Source organism: Salvelinus fontinalis, unplaced genomic scaffold (assembly GCF_029448725.1).
Source record: "Salvelinus fontinalis isolate EN_2023a unplaced genomic scaffold, ASM2944872v1 scaffold_1827, whole genome shotgun sequence".
Taxonomy (NCBI): Eukaryota; Metazoa; Chordata; class Actinopteri; order Salmoniformes; family Salmonidae; genus Salvelinus; species Salvelinus fontinalis.
Genome location: NW_026602036.1, coordinates 16,586 through 26,909, shown reverse-complemented (window position 1 = coordinate 26,909; position 10,324 = coordinate 16,586). Strand labels below are relative to the sequence as shown.

The 10,324-nt window shown below is 41.8% G+C and overlaps 1 long non-coding RNA gene across 1 annotated transcript; it reads left to right on the top strand.

The window, feature by feature from the left end:
- Nucleotides 1-12: 12 nt before the first annotated feature.
- LOC129850103 (uncharacterized) lies at nt 13-8,093 on the top strand. The gene is made up of 2 exons (XR_008758719.1): nt 13-2,314; nt 6,412-8,093. It is a non-coding gene; the product is annotated as an uncharacterized LOC129850103 (long non-coding RNA).
- The last annotated feature ends 2,231 nt before the right edge of the window (nt 8,094-10,324 follow it).

The following is a 10,324-nucleotide window of genomic DNA, read 5'->3' as shown; positions in this document are numbered from 1 at the left end:
GATGCAGTCGAAATAGCAATAGCCTTCAATTCCTACTTTATTGACTCTGTCAGGGTACTGACACAGAACCCCTCCACTGGTTTCTTGGGCAAAGTGCTAGTGAATGACGCTCAACCTGTCTTCATCATAAGGGAGGTTTCTGAGTCAAAGGTGGACAAGGTGATTAGCTCACAAAAGAACTCTAAAGCCAAAGATGTGTTTGGGATGGACTCTACCTTTCTTAAAAACTACAAAGAGTCACTCATTGGCCCCATTACTAAGGTCACCAACACATCTATTGGTCTCGGGGTGTTTCCAAGGGTATGGAAGTCGGCCATAATAACGACCATGTTTAAATCAGGCGACCCTGCTGACGTGAGTAACTACAGGCCCATTAGTATACTACCTGTGGTGTCAAAGGTTGTTGAAAAGTGTGTAGCAGACAAACTGATTGCCCACCTCAACAACAGCCGCTTCACATTACATTCCATGCAGTTTGGCTTCAGAGCGAAACACTCCACAGAAACGGCCAACTGCTTTCTTCTGGAAAATGTGAAGTCCAAGATCTACAAAGGGGGTGTTGTTGGGGCTGTGTTTCTGGACCTAAGGAAGGCTTTTGATACAGTTAACCATGAGATTCTCATCACAAAATTGTCCAAGTTCAACTTTTCACCCGATGCCTTGAGATGGATGAAATCATACCTTGAAGGCAGAACTCAGTGTGTCAGAGTGAGCAATGAGCTGCCGCCCACTCTTAGCTATGATGTGGGCATGCCCCAAGGGTCAATACTGGGGTCCCTCCTGTTCAGCCTGTACATTAATGATCTGCCTTCTGTCTGTACTGGGTCTGAAGTTCAAATGTATGCAGATTATACAGTGATATATGTGCATGCAAAGAGCAAACAACAAGCTGCACAAGAACTCACTACTGTAATGGTCCAGGTTACAAAGTGGCTCAGTGACTCCTGTTTGCATCTCAATGTGAAAAAAACTGTTTGAATGTTCTTCACAAAGAGGGCAACAGATGCTACTGAGCCAGATGTGTATGTGTCAGGGGAGAAGCTCCAGGTGGTATCTGATTTTAAGTACCTTGGCATCATACTTGATTCCAACCTCTCTTTTAAAAAGCATGTGAAAAAGGTAATTCAAATAACCAATTTCAACCTAGCTAATTTCTGATTTATACGAATTTGTTTGACTACAGAGGTAGCAAAACTGTACTTCAAATCTATGATACTCCCCCACTTAACATACTGCTTGACTAGTTGGGCCCAAGCTTGCTGTACAACAGTAAGACCTATTCAGTCTGTCTACAAACAGGCTCTCAAAGTGCTTGATAGGAAGCCCAATAGCCATCATCACTGTCACATCCTCAGAAAGCATGAGCTCCTGAGTTGGGAAAATCTTGTGCAATACACCGATGCATGTCTTGTATTCAAGATCCTAAATGGCTTGGCTCCCCCTCCACTCAGTATTTTTGTTAAACAGAAAACCCAAACATATGGCAGCAGATCCACAAGGTCTGCCATGAGAGGTGACTGTGTAGTTCCCCTAAGGAAAAGCACCTTTAGTAAATCCGCTTTTTCTGTGAGAGCTTCCCATGTCTGGAATACACTGCCATCAGACACGCATAACTGCACCACATATCACACTTTCACAAAATGCTTGAAGACATGGCTAAAGGTCAATCAGATTTGTGAACATGGTCCCTAGCTGTGTGTTGCCGCTTTCCATGTCTGTTGTCTGTAACTTGTGAGGTGTGGAAACACTTTGTTGCTTTTATGAATTTTGTCTTGCTGCTTTTTGTTCTATGTTGCTCTGTCTGTATGCTACGCCTTGCTTGTCCTATGTAGCTATGTCTGTATGCTACGTCTTGTTCTATGTTGCTATTGTCTATATTGTAATTGTTTTTAATAACCTGCCCAGGGACTGCGGTTGAAAATTAGCCGGCTGGCTAAAACCGGCACTTTTACTGAAACGTTGATTAATGTGCACTGTCCCTGTAAAAATAAACTCAAACTCATAACTCATAGTCTGGTCTAGCATACAGCTTGCGCTAACAGGGTCTGGGCTGGGTTTCTGTAAAGCACTTTATGACAACAGTGACATCAGCATCCATAATGATATGTGTCTGTGTCCCCTCTTTATGGTTACCAGGACAATGCTAGCCCGTCCTCCCTCCCGGAGCCCCTGTGTCGTGCCTCTCCCGGTAGCACCTTACTGCTGGGTATGAAGAGGTTGTCTGTGCTGCTGGTGGACTGCAGGAAAACAACGGGGCTGAGTGGAACTGTGAGAGGAGGAGAAGAGAAGAAAGGATCAGATTTGACACATCAAAGTAAGTGCTGTAATTTAGTTTGAACAAATGAAATATATCTGCCCACTGGTATCTTTTTCCAATAGGGCTGTCCCTGACTAATACAAATACAGCTTTGCACACTCTTGGCATTTTCTCAACCAGCTTCACCTGGAATGCTTTTCCCACAGTCTTGAAGGAGGTCCCACATATGCTGAGCACTTGTTGGCTGCTTTTCCTTTACTCTGCGGTCCACCTCATCCCAAACCATCTCAATTGGGTTGAGGTCTGGTGATTGTGGAGGGCAGGTCATAGGGTGCAGCACTCCATAACTCTCCTTGGTCAAATAGCCCTTACACAGCCTGGAGGTGTGTTTGGTCATTGTCCTCCATTGAAAAACAGATGACAACTAACAAATGATAGTCCCACTAAGCGCAAACCAGGTGGGATCGTGTATCGCTGCAGAATGCTGTGGTAGCCATGCTAGTTAAGTGTGCCTTGAGTTCTAAATAAATCACAGACAGTGTCACCGGCAAAGCACCATCACACCTCCTCCATGCTTCACGGTGGGAACCACACATGCAGAGATCATCCGTTCACATACTCTGCGTCTCACAAAGACACGACGGTTGGAACCAAAAATCTCACATTTGGACTCATCAGACCAAAGGACAGATTTCCGCCGGTCTAATGTCCATTGTTCGTGTTTCTTGGCCCCTTGTTCTTATTGGTGTCCTTTAGTCGTTGTTTCTTTTGCAGAAATTTGACCATGAAGGCCTGATTCACACAGTCTCCTCTGAACAGTTGATGTTGAGATGTGTCTGTTACTTGAACTCTGAATAATTTATTTGGGCTGCAATCTGAGGTGCAGTTAACTCTAATGAACCTATCCTCTGCAGCAGAGGTAACTCTGGGTCTTCCATTCCTGTGGCGGTCCTCATGAGAGCCAGTTTCATCATAGCGCTTGAAGTTTTGTGTGACTGCACTTGAAGAAACTTTAAAAGTTCTTGAAATTTTCGGTATTGACTGACCTTCATATCTTAAAGTAATGATGGACTGTTTTTTTCTCTTTGCTTATTTGAGCTGTTCTTGACATACTATGGACTTGGTCTTTTACCAAATAGGGCTATCTTCCCTCATAACTTGTCACAACACAACTTATTGGCTCAAACGCATAAAGAATCTGGACAAGAGGAATACCTATACCTATGTAAGAATGCTGTTCTTTGACTATAGCTCAGCATTTACCACCATAGTACCCTCAACTCATCATTAAGCTCAAGGCCCTGGGTCTGAAACCCGCCCTGTGCAACTGGGTCCTGGACTCACTGTTCACTCATGATTGCACGACCAGGCATGACTCCAACACCATCATTAAGTTTGCCGATGACACAACAGTGGTAGGCCTGATCACCGACAACAACGAGACCGCTGTCGTGTCTTTGGCTATGCCGGATTAAGTGATATGACATGCTATTCTATAAAATCCTTTGTCTGTAATTAATATTACCTGATTAAGCTAATCATGTATATGTAATTAACTGGAAAGTCGGGGCACCACGAAAGAATAGAGCTGTTATCTTCCGAATAAACTCTTAAAGACCTGGTTATCTTTTACCTCAATAGCAGTCAATCATTAATCGTCACCTTATTTCAGTCTCATCTGAACATCATTGAAATCTTTGTTATCTTCACGAACCCTGGCTAACAAGTTGAATAAGCAATACAAACTTTGGTTTAATTATTTATTTACTAAATATCTAACTAATCACACAGAATTACATATTGTCACGAGAATGTTCAATCACAATCAGTAAACTTTGACTAATCCCCGAGGTTCGTAAGACCCTGGGTTTAATAATAATTAGGCAAAGACTCAGTTTATGCAAAAGGTTAGTACAGTTTATTCACGAGAGCGCTCTGAAATCAAAAATTCTAACACAGTCTTTATAACACACACACAAACAAGTTCAAATCTTAAGCTACGCCTTGCTCAGACAGTCAGAGTTTTTTCACTACACAGATACATTGTTTAATCTGCAACATGTTTCATAATCTTCTGCAAGCCAAACAGTTTCTCCCCTCCCTGGGTGGAGACAGAATGTCCTGTAAGGAACACAGTAGTACAACTTGTCTGTCGATAGCTCCTCTTATCATTTGTTTCCCACTTGCACCCTGCTTACATACTAAAAAGGAACAAAAGGTCCTTGTTCTAATTCTGACTAAAACTACACACATCATCAGATTATAAATTTATGATTCTTATACATTTCATACAATTATATGGTTTCAGGGTGGAATATTTTAATCATTACCATTCAGCATATAACTCCCTTATCACATATACTCAGAATGGATCATACATTGATTACTAATTATGTCCTACAAGAAAACGTTGTTGGGTCGTTGGTTGGAAAACGTTGTTGGTTGGGTTTGAATGAAAGCGCGGGAGAACTGAAGAACAAAGGGAGAAGCTATGCTATCATAAATACGGAATCTTATGCATTCTAAATAACCACCTATTTGGAAAAAGAAAATGCAATAAATATTTACTCTGAGCTGCGCCTCAATAGGTTGGTTGTAGATGGAAGGCCGTGTTGCCCAACAGAGATCTTCCTGTCCTTGGAAGAATGTCTCTGGTCGTAAACTGGATACCTGGCAGTGTTGTTTGTTAGAAGAGATCCCTTGTCCGTCCTTTCCTAGCCCACGTTTACAGCTGCGGTTGCTAACGCAACGGCTAGTAGGTATCACTTCTTTAGTGAATAAGAGTTCAAAGTTCATACCACGTTGCCATACTTTAAGCTCATGCTATATTCTGGCTGGTATGGTTGAAATTCATCTGTTCGGCGTGTCGATCATCACCTTCACATTGAATCACGATGCTAATTTCGTTAGGTTATTATCTGAATCCTTCTGACATCGGACCGTTGCCCTAATGTACCCGGGGCTGTAGTGCAGCAGGTTGAGAGCTTTAAGTTCCTTGGCGTCCACATCACCAACAAACTAACATGGTCCAAGCACACCAAGACAGTCGTGAAGAGGGCACAACAAAACCTATTCCCCCTCAGGAGACTGAAAAGATTTGTCATGGGTCCCCAGATCATGCTTCTACACCTGCATTACTAGCTGTTTGGGGTTTTAGGCTGGGTTTCTGTACAGCACTTCGAGATATTAGCTGATGTACGAAGGGCTATATAAAATAAAATTGAATTGAATCATCAAAAAGTTCTACAGCTGCACCATCGAGAGCATCCTGCAACAAGTTCAATGATTTACAGTTCATATAAGGAAATCAGTCAATGTAAATAAATTCAATAGGCCCTAATCTATGGACTTCACATGACTGGGCAGGAGCGCAGCCATCCACCCACTGGGGAGCCAGGCCCAGCCAATGAAGCTGGCCGGGTGGCTGGTCTAAGACAATGTGGAGGTCCTGGGCTGGCTTTGTTAAATGTGATCTGCGGTTGTGAGGCCAGTTGGATGTACTGCCAAATTCTCTAAAGCAACGTTTGAGGTGGCTTATGGTAGAGAAATTAACATTACATTCTCAGGTAACAGCTCTAGTGGATATTCCTGCAGTCAGCATGCCAATGTCACGCTCCCTCAAAGCTTGAGAAATCTGTGGCATTGTGTCGTGTGACAAAACTGCACATTTTAGAGTGGCCGTTTATTGTCCCCAGCACAAGGTGGACCTGTGTAATGATCATGCTTTTTAATCAGCTTCATGATATGCCACACCTGTCAGGTGGATGGATTATCTTGGCAAAAGGATGTTAACAAATTTGTGCACAAAATGTGTGCGTATGGAAAAAGTCCAATTATGTATCTTACAAATATGAAGGTTATATATTTAGAACCACCTGCTGGATAGGAATCCATCGACGTCTGTGTCTTGAGTGTCCTAGAACTGTCTAGTTGTTTGTATTCTGACTTCTAAAACAGAATGAATAAAATACGTAAGTAAACATATCAGTAATTACCAGGAAGCTCTACAACATAATTTGTTTTAAGTGATTAATTGTTTGAAAACTGGCCTCAGGTTGATGGCTCTGATTTGGATTAAACCTCATAGCAAGACAGTTTTATCATGGGGAGATTTCATTCTGGTCTTGCTTTAAATAAACGCTGTTTTTTGGCAGGAGAAAAACAAAATTCGGAGGAACCAGAGACATCCAAACCAGCAAGCCGGCACCTTGGACAGCGTTTTAACAAGTTAGGAAGCCTGAAAAGACATGGGAGGACACACACTGGAGATAAGACACACCATTGCGCCCAGTGTGGACATAGTTTTAACCAGTTAAGAAGCCTGAAAGCTCATGAGTGAATACACACAGGGGAGAAGCCTTACAAATGCTCAGACTGTGGGAAGACATATTACTCTTCATGGTCACTTAAAGTTCATGTAAGAACCCACACAGGGGAGAAGCCTTACCACTGCTCCCTCTGTGCAAAGAGTTTTATCCATTCAGGACATCTGAAAAAACACATGATACTGCACACAGGGGTGAAGCCTTACCAATGCTCAGACTGTGGGAAGACATATTGCTCATCAGAGTCACTTAAAATTCATGTGAGAACCCACACAGGGGAGAAGCCTTACCACTGCTCCCAGTGTGCAACGAGTTTTATCCAGTTAGGACACCTGAAAGCCCATGAGCGAATACACACAGGGGAGAAGCCTTACAAATGCTCAGACTGTGGGAAGACAAATTACTTTTCATCGTTACTTAAAGTTCATGTAAGAACCCACACAGGGGAGAAGCCTTACCACTGCTCCCAGTGTGCAAAGAGTTTTATCCAGTTAGGAAACCTGAAGGTTCATGAGCGAATACACTCAGGGGAGAAGCTTTACCACTCAGGGGAGAAGCTTTTTCACAGTCACTTAAACGTCATGTGAGAATCCACACAGGGGAGAAGCCTTACCACTGCTCCCAGTGTGCAAAGAGTTTTGTCCAGTTAGGACACCCGAAAGCCCATGAGCGAATACACACAGGGGAGAAGCCTGCTTCCACTGTGCAAAGAATTTTACCAAATTATGAAGCCTGAAAAAACACATGAGACTGCGCACAGGGGTGAAGCCTAACCAATGCTCAGACTGTGGGAAGACATATTACTCATCACGGTCACTTAATCATCATGTGAGAATCCACACAGCAGAGAATAAATACTTCTAGTGTGTATATTGATATTTCACTTCGCATTGACTTAAAATTAATCAGAGAACATACACAGTGTTCCCATTGACTTATAATGTTGACTGATAATGTGTTTACTTGTTTATACCGTATGAAATGTAATTATACAAAGAATACTTACACATATATTATACGTTTTTATTAGAAAACATGAATTGAATATGGAGTATGTCAGTTTGAATATAAAGTAGATCAGATTCCATGTGTTTAAATGGTCCTTTTTAAACTCTGTGTGTGTTTATCTGGGTGTGTCATTCCTCCAGCACTACAGATAATACAGTGATATTTGGATGTGATGCAGTTGCTCCATTGTTTACATTTGCATTGTTGGCCCACTGATGATTTAATGAAATTAAAATGTTCACAGACTCTGTGATGGAAAATGTTAATCGTATGTGACTATCCTTGTGAAACTGTCCTATTATAATCTCCTGTTCTTGGGAGTATCATCCTGTGTTGCAAACCAGCTGCACCTGCGTCCTTGTATGAATAGAGTCCCTCCCAGGAACAGGAAACTATAAAGATATGTGCTCATCACCCAATGCTTCAGGAATTCAGACTGTCTACACTGCGCTGTGTAACTCTGTTATTCTCTCTGATCTCAGAAATAAAGAATCTTGGTTTGACTTGGACTCCAGCAGATCCTTATTTTATAATATCCACCACAACTCACCCACAGATTGCTGTTTCATCATTGTCTCAGTAAAGAGTTCTTTGTTTTACTTTCCTGGGGGCATTTACAAGCCTCCCACTGGTTGAATAAACGTTGTTACCACGTCATTTCAACAAAACAAATCCATGTGATGATGATTGATCAATGTTGAAAACTGACTGGATTTGTAAAAAGCCATCAACATCAGGAATCTTTGTTTATTTTTCATACTGGCAACCTAAATCCAATGACAGATGACATTTTGTTTTTCACCCAACTGGCAACCTAAATCCTATGACATTTTGTCAAAGAAATGTAAACTAGATGTTGAACTGCCGTCTGTGCCCAGTGGGCTGGTTTGAATAAGTAGCAGGTGTTGGATCAATATCCACCTTAGTAGCTAAGTTTCCATGTAGTTTGAGACAGATTGTCATGTGAATATTCTAAAATTTGCATTAAACAATATACGCATTTTCCCACCAGAAATGTTTCCATCAAACAGACTTATTGCAGATAAAAGGCTTTGCATGATAAAATACTTTTGTTGTTACATTCAAAAATACACGTTAAATGGGTTTCCATCGCATTTTCAACTCTACTGGTGGTTTAAAAAAGCTGTTGGGTTTTATAGACAACGTGAACATGGCACTGTTGCCAATAGCTACCTACATGATGACAATAATATGGATAAGAGAGATATTATTTTATTTGTCAAATGGCAGCCAATCATTGATCATCATGTCACCAGAATAAGACCCTCAAAATGTATTGGAAAGGAGCATCAAGCTCATCACATGCAGTTTCACCACCCTGTGAATTTCAGAATTTATTTCATCTGTAGCCTAATAAACTGGATGGTTTCCCAAGTCGTAGAGGGAGGACCACACAACATATCACGTGACTCCAAGTTAACTAACATGTGATGGTTATTATATAAATATTTGTACATAAAGGAGTTTCCACAGCCATTTCTCACTAAAATGTTTTTACTGACACAAAAAGACCCCACCATGTCAAACGAACTAACAAATCGTCTGTGCATTTATAAAAGTGTACAGGCATATCCTGTTTCCATCAGCCCGGTCATTACTTTTGAAGTGGTATTCATGATATGGATGAAGCCTGATTTGGAATGTCTGAGTAGTTCTATATGATGTCATAATACACTCCTCTGATAATCAAGTGATATTTGGAATGTCTGAGTAGTTCTATCTGATGTCATAATTCACCCCTCTGATAGTGATCCATTTGCTCCATTGTTTCCATGTCAGTTGGTTTCCCACTCTGATGATTTATATCTGACAGAGGGGCTTTAAAGGAATATTATGGTGACATCTTAGTGTGGCTTGAAATAAATAGGATTATTAATCATAAACTCCTACAGATACAATACACTGCAGCTTTGACATCAAGAAGAGAATGGGCTGATGGGTGGTGGTGCTACTCTATAGGTAAGGCTGTTCAATATGAATGTTCAATACACACAATAGGTTGATCAGTAGCCAGTTAGCTAGCTGCTACAGTCCAATATGAATGTTCAATACACACAATAGGTTGATCAGTAGCCAGTTAGCTAGCTGCTACAGTCCAATATGAATATTCAATACACACAATAGGTTAATCGGTAGCCAGTTAGCTAGCTGCTACAGTCCAATATGAATGTTCAATACACACAATAGGTTGATCAGTAGCCAGTTAGCTAGCTGCTACAGTCCAATATGAATGTTCAATACACACAATAGGTTGAGCAGTAGCCAGTTAGCTAGCTGCTATGTCTTTAGCAACACAGCTCGCTAACACAGCTCGCTCTCGCTGACAACAAAGTCAAAATGCCCTCCAGGCCTGGTGGTGACAGCAGCACTACAACCACTGTTTACCGGAGCTTCCTGAGGGATAATAATTAGGCTGGAGTTTAGAGACAGCAGCATACCACCCTGCATCCCACTGCTGGCTGGCTTCTCCAACTAAGCAGGTTGGTCCTGGTTGATCCCTGGATGGGAGAGCAGATTCTGCTGTGGTGTTTGAGGGCCAGTAGGAGGCACCCTTTCCTCTGGTCTAAAGAAATATCCCGGGCAGTGATTGGTTGACATTGCCCTGTGAAGTTTGCTGTCTTTTGGATGTTAATAAACATGTGTCCTGACTCTCTGTGGTCACTAAAGATCCCATTGTGCTTATTGTAAGAGTAGGGGTGTTAGCCCTGGTGTC